Source organism: Populus euphratica, unplaced genomic scaffold (assembly GCF_000495115.2).
Source record: "Populus euphratica unplaced genomic scaffold, PopEup_1.0 scaffold743.1, whole genome shotgun sequence".
Lineage (NCBI taxonomy): Eukaryota > Viridiplantae > Streptophyta > Magnoliopsida > Malpighiales > Salicaceae > Populus > Populus euphratica.
The window spans coordinates 93149-100527 of record NW_011500613.1 but is presented as its reverse complement, the minus strand read 5'-3'; positions in this window follow the sequence as shown (position 1 = coordinate 100527).

Sequence of the window (7379 nt, the reverse complement as noted above, 5' to 3'; positions counted from 1 at the left end):
CTGGGAAATTCTGTAATTTATCAGTTTCTGCAAGTTTATGGGAGTATCTAGGAGCATGGACTAGGTGTCTTGCAATATGAATTATTGTTCATGTGTTTGTGATGGAAATAGATATAGTTGCATTTGTAGGAGCTCAATCCTTGCTGATAAGATTACGTACAATCAATGTTTTGAAATCTCTGGTCCTTTGAATTCCAACTTTGATTTTTGCATCCTTTCTACTTGACCCCCACCTCCTCTTTTTTTCCTTTCCCCCATTTTCTTCCCAAGCAAGCCTTTGTAGACCTTGTTATTTTTCAAAGCGCAGGGTGGCTTTGTTTGCAGTTACAAGGTATTTATCATATATGGTTACTAAATTATGTTTGCATCATAAAAATAAGATATGATCAGATAATTAAACATATGTTTATTTGGCTTTAGGTAACAAAATTGGAAATCTTTTGGCTGGATCATGTATATCTCAAACCTTAGTGTGGAGCTGGAATAATAGCAAGATATCTCTATATCACAAGTGGGTATTGTTAAGAAGTTGTAAATATATATACTAAGGTGATAGAGATGTTCTTCTAATAAAATGCTGAGTTGCTCTTGTAAATTTTAACGTTTTCAAAGATCTTAAGGTTTTCTTAGTTTATTTAGTTATCAGGTTGTTGTAGCAATAATGCAAACAATATATGTTCTGGGTAGAAAAACATATATTTTAAAGGTAGTGGAGATGAAATAATAAGATACCTCAATATTCCTTGTGTGTGTGCTGTGTAGAAGTAGCAAATGTATACTGAGGTGATGCTAGCTTCTGAAAATGTATGTTTTTGTCATTACCTTGTATCTGGCCCATTCGTTGTGTGTTTTCTGTGTATTTTCTTGATATCGAAGTTGCTACTTGAGGATTGAGGAAGGAGTGAAAGCTAGTTAGTTGTTAGGTCTCTTTCTCCCTCTCTCTCATTGAGTTGAAGGTCTTGGGACCATTGCTTGGTGCACTGGTAAAAGACTTGGATGTCCAACCATGAGGGTGTAGGTCACAACCTTCAGAACAAACTTTTTGTGCAAAAATGCTGAAGGATAGGATTGTATCTATTTTCTCTCTCCCAGAACACCCATTTTCAGGGACCATTACTGCGTAGCAGATAGATTAGTTATACTCTACTTGGAATTATGTTATTGGCAACCTTGAAGTGAGGTATTGCAATCGGCTGAGTTTAGGTATTCCTTATCTAATTTTACATCATAAAAGAACTAGACATGATTTATTTTTCAACAGCATACTACACTGTGCAATTGTGTGGCAGAACCATTTCTACAAGATGATGAAAGCGTTTAGAAGCATAGACTAGGGTACTTGCAATATGAACTATGGGTCACTCTTTGTTGTGGTAATAGATATATCTGCATTCATGGAGTTCAAACCTTGTTGGCAAGGGTTTATGTTATTGGTGGCTTGAAGTTGAACTTCTTTTTTCTTTTGGGGAAGCTTCAAAGTCTTCACTTTATCTTTTAGTTTTCTACTTTTGAGTTTTTTCATCCCCCACCCTTTTCATTCTCAAGCAAACTGTTCTAGTTCTTCTAATGGAGGGATTCTTTTTTGAAAATTACAAATTCTTCCTCTTTTTTTAATTTTCAAGTTTTGAAAGCAATCACAAAAATAAGATTTGATATGGAGAACAAAACTACTGGTTATCTGGCCATACGTAGTGCATTTTGAAATCTTATGGTTGGACCTCGTATGTATCTTGCCCAGGTGCAGAGCTGAAATAATGTCATGTTGGCTCCATAGCACATATGTGTTGTTAAGAAGTAGCAAATATATATTCAGGCGATGGAGCTCACGTGGCTGTTCTTTCTAACAGTTAGTAGTTATATTGGCTACATTAAGAATAAGAGGTTCTGGGCAGCAATACATATATCTGTTAGAATCAGAAACCCTCTGGCTAGACAAGATATTTCTATATTACTTTTGTTTACCCTCTAGAAATACCCAATATATACTGAGTTGATGGTGGTAGGTGACCTAACAAATTATCATTGAACTTCAGTTCAAGAAATCCATACTTATGGGTTTGTGTGTTTGTAAAAGGGAGAATGTGAAGCATGAGACTCAAAGACTTATCGAGAAAATAGAGCTTGTGCAGGAAGACGCAATGCTAAAAGTTTGATGAATGGAACCAAGAATATAGTTGGTTAAGGCACAGTTTTAGCTTTAGAATCAATCTGCACATTGTAATTTTTTAATCGTTTTGCTTTAGAATATTTGCAAATTATAAGCCTGGTTGGAAGTATGAACTTAAGCTTGCCTTGCCTGGTAAATGTTTCGATAGCAGTAATCAATTTTGGGGATTTTAACGGTAACAGATTCGATAATTAAGGTGCTAAACCATCATAGATCAATTTGGTTGAGGTAAGTTGCCCCTTGTTTCTTTATGAAAACAAGTTTCGTCAATTTGATAGCGATTGCATTATCCACTAATTTTGTCATAATAATTTCTGGCATAGCCTTGCAAATTATAGATTTCATTTTATGAATTCATAGCTATTGATGGTTTTAGAAATGTTCATGCATGTACAAGTACATGCTTTAATTTGTCTCGTGTAGTTTTGATAAAGAAATATGGAATGAAACCCCTTTGGAAAATCAGACAATGAGATCAAGAGACAAGTAAGAGATACATGATTGGAGTGGAATTCAAAGAGGACATATTATTTAGAATTGAGTTTTATGATCCGTGAACTATTCTCATAGGATATCGTTTTTTTTTTGGGGGGGAATATATTATGCTTGTCAAGAATGGGTGAAGATGATCCAAATGTTTCATTCAACCTTACCCAGGTCTTTCTCGTCTGCATTTGTTAGTCTTTCTTGCTTTCTTCTGTGATTTGGCTCGTGAGACCCACTGTCCTTGGTGAAGGAGACAGCCCTGGTAAGTACTGTCAAAGTCAAAGTTACACAGCGTGGTGCTGACCCGCAGCACACTAGCCATGCTACCCATACGATGCGAACTTGTCAGAGAAGTATAGAAACTTGTATTGTTCTGACGTGTGTTGGAGCATGGCATCTAGGGTTGTTGAATGTTCTTAGAACATAAACCTTAACTGCTGTATTACATACATGCTCGTGAATCACGAGTCGTGATACTCTTTTCTTTCTGATGATATATTATCTCTGGAATGCCACATGCTAATGCATTGTTGATGAGTTGCGGTTCAACTGGTGTTAGTGTCTCCTCTCTTTTTAACAATAGTCTCCTTTCTAAGCTTGAGTTTAAATCTATCTATATTACAATAAAAACACATACCAAGTATACTGGGAATTTAGCCCTGCAAGGCTTTTGTTCCTGCAAAAATGTAACAGCCTAAAACTCCTCAATAGCGAGTATTTGAGGGTTTTGTCCTTTTCTTTCCTTTTTTTTTGTTGCCTGCCATGTCTATCATCCAACCTCAATAACAAGAAGATAAGAGTCAAGATGAGTGAGACCCACCACTTCCTTTCCCTTTCCCTCGCTTGATATCATGGACCCTATTTTGGCAGAGATGAAGAGTGATTTGCTGCTTATCGCAGTACCCTTCTAATCATTTAGGTTTCTATTAAGTCATTTTCCCCACCAATATGATGGCTTGTTTTGTGACCTCGTTTGTGTTCTCAAGCCTTTTTTGTGCTGAAATCTGCGTCCATTTGCCGTTGCTGATATCTGCAGGTGTAAAAAGGGGGGCGGGGTCGGGTAGATGATATTTCACAGCCCCGAAATGAAAATCATTATCATTAGTTTTGACCAGTAACCACGTAATATTAGCAATCTAGTCTCCTTCTAGGGATCTCTGAAGAACTTTTTCTCCATTGCTGGGTAGGGATGTTAGAAAAACAGGAGATTTGATTGCCTCGCTCATGATGAGTTTGATATCAAATCAAATCATTGTCAAGTATGGTTGGAGTTATAGAGACCCACAAAGGGCACTGTGGATTTACAACAACTTACAGGGTGTAGTTTGTTGTTTATGGAAATTGTACTTTCACTTGGGGTTAAAGTGCCTTGCTACCTTTCTTAGGGAGCCAACTTTTGATATTGGTTCAAGGGATGCCAAGAGGGTGCACGTGCAGGGCACAACGAGGGCAAAGACCGAAGAGGGTGCACGTGCAGGGCACAACGAGAGGTGGTCACAATATATGGTCTAAAGGAGTGTGCTCGGTAAGTCGGTAGATGATACTTTTTTTATAAAAATATCTTTTAATTAAAATAATATTTTTTTAACATTTTTAAGATTAATATATTAAGATCATTAAAAAAATAAGTATCTGAAAAAATCAATTTAAGATTTTCAAAACAAAATATAGTTTGAAAAACACTCGAAAAAGCTGCAAACACAAAATCTGGCCTTTTGCGTCCTCGGTTGTGCAGAAAAGGTCTTCAAGCCACACATTTAGGATCTTTCCCGCTGCTGCTTTTCTCGATTGCACTTGTTTTTACCATGGGAGTAAAATCTCAAATGCACCATTAACCATCATTACATTACATGGTCTTTAATCCCAGTTGGTTTTGTTTTTTATACCCACTTGATTTAAACGATCCAGTGAAGGCTCAAATCTTCCCTTTCAGCAGTGGATTGGGGAGGCCTTAAAGGGCTTTCGTGGCGTTTATAACTTCATCTAAACGCTTGTTTACCAGCTATAATTGCTTGGAAGGAATATGAGTTTCCAGGAAGAGACATTGCATACAAGCTAGGGTTCTTATTTGAGCCCGTGCGTGGAGGAGGATTCACAGTCGGGCTACTTGACCAGCTTTAACCACCCTTCATTTAATCGGGCTACATTTAAGTTAATCATGATTCAGTTTATTGAAACTAATTAATTAGCCATTGTAGCATGAGAAATAACCAAGGAGTCACTTGACCAGCTTTAACCACCCTTCATTTAGTTGTATTTTTCGTTATAAAAATGCTTTATTTCACTTCTCTTTTCTAGAAATAAAAAACAAATCAGAAAAGAACATGGAATTGGCAGGAAGGACTCAATTATAAAAAACATAGGGATTAAATATACATTTTTTTCGAAATTTTGAGGTTTAATTAATTAGCATCGTCTACGATGTAATCTTCCTTTGTTCTTTATTTTATTTTTAAATAGCACTCACAAGTTTTTTTTTAGCAAATTAACATAACTCAAAAAATATTTGAAAAAATAGTACAAATCCATGGGTTGCACGGTTAAAAACAACACAACTTGGTAGATTTTGTTATTCTCATCAACCCGAACTCAAAATTAAAAAAAATAATAATAACAATACAGCTTGTATGTACGAGTACATATATTGAGGTTGCATTTATTCTAGGAGTGCAACCTCACAAATAAATAATTAATTAATTACGATGGTTGCGCTATTAAAAACATAGTAACACTTACAAGATTCAAGATTAATAAATGTTGAAAATAGATATAATGATTCAATAATAAATCTAAATTAGATTTATAATTGAATCAAAATTAACTTAATTAGGTTCAATCAAAACTCGGTGTAATTGGTCTACATAATTTAACTTGGATGAAGTTCAACACAACCTCAAAAATTATACAGGGCCATTTGCAATGTACTTTTAAAATAGATACTTTAAGTTTTGAATTTTATTTTTATTTTTTTATTGTTTTGATGTGCTAGTGTAAAAAATTATTATAAAAATTATTATTTTAATATATTTATATATTTTCAAACAAAAAATATTTAAAAAAATAACCATTACAACACTTCCAAACACCCTATTAATTATTCCCAATAACAAAACCTCTACATTGTTTAGACAAAACGAAAATATATCAGCGGAATGCATGGCCTGGTGCTATTTCTTCCTCGGATATTTTTTGAGCTTCGCTAGTTTACCAAATTTTCTTTGAACAATGCTATTTTCTTGTTCTTTTTTTTTTTAAAAAAAAAAACTCCTTGTTTTTTTCGGTTTGGAGTAGAGATGACTTCCAAAGATGCAAATGGGATTGTTTTTTCGGTTTGGAGGAGAGATGACTTCCAAAGATGCAAATGGGAATTTTATTTAGCTGTGAAATTTATTTTCAAAGGAAAGATGATGAGACTCTGTCAGGCGTCGACCCATCTATTTTCTTTCCATGAAAACCTTGAAGATGAAGGAATTTGTTTAGAAAACCTCGTGATGTTATAATATTTCGTTTCAAAATGGAATGCTCAAGTGGTGGTGTGCCACAAACTAAGCTGTCATCTCCTTGCTAAACCAGCTGGCTCTTTCTTTGGGCTCGAGTCTCTCCTTGGACTTGGCACTGAATTGCCCCCTAAACGGCAGCTGAAAACACCCTGTTGACTCTTGATCCAACGTATGAAGCCTAGAGGCTCATGGTTTTTGTAAGAGAGAATCCTATGCTGACAGAATCCCATCTTCATACAGTGCAGTGCTTTTAGGGCGAACAAGCTATCTGCACTGAATGTTCCGATGAACTTCCATGCAATTCATGTGCGGTTACAGAGCATGTTTCCAGCCAAGTCATGAAAACGATACCACCAATCTATTCCTTAAGCAACAAGGATGTGTATGTGACGAGCTTGAATCTCTCATCAAGAGCACTTGAGTTTGTAATCAAGTATGGCAGACACTGAATCTTACAAGTATCAACGAGTGATCCAAGATTTGAGGCTAAAATCTTTTTGTCTAGATTATCTGAATTTCAGTTGAGATAAGATTGGATTTTGCTTTGTGATTTTTGATATATACATACATTAGTATTATTCTTGAAATGAGATTCAACTTACTTTTTAAATTGTTTTTAATTTAAAAAATTATTAAATCAATGTTTCATTATGTATTTTTTTATGGTTTCAATATAATAATGTAAAAAATTAAAGATATTATTATGATATATTTTCAATTAAAATTATTTTTTTAAAATTATTTTATATTATATTACTAAACATACACTTGCGGTCCCGGTGTTGATTGATTTTGATAATAAATGGGTTTTAATTTTAATCTTAAATATTAACTTAAGTTTTTTTTTTAATTTATTTAATGTAAAAAACTGAATACAAGATGTGATTAAAAATGAATTGATTTTAGGATATCATGGTGAAAAAAAAAAAAAGGTTGAAATACTCTCATGAAATTTTGATCAGCGTGAAAAGGACAAGAGAGGCCTCAGGGAGCAGCTGAGTGGAATAAAACTGCAACTTGAAGCATCAATATCATCCACAAATTTATTTATTTATTTATTTCCTACATATCAAAATAAATGAATGATGGGCTAATTCAAACCAATTGGAGGGAAGTCAAACAAAGCTTGTTGCTTGAACCTGGGGAATTAAACTATTTAATATGGTGTCAAGAGGATGGAACCAAAGTGTTCCATCCAAATGTTTTATATATATATATATATATAT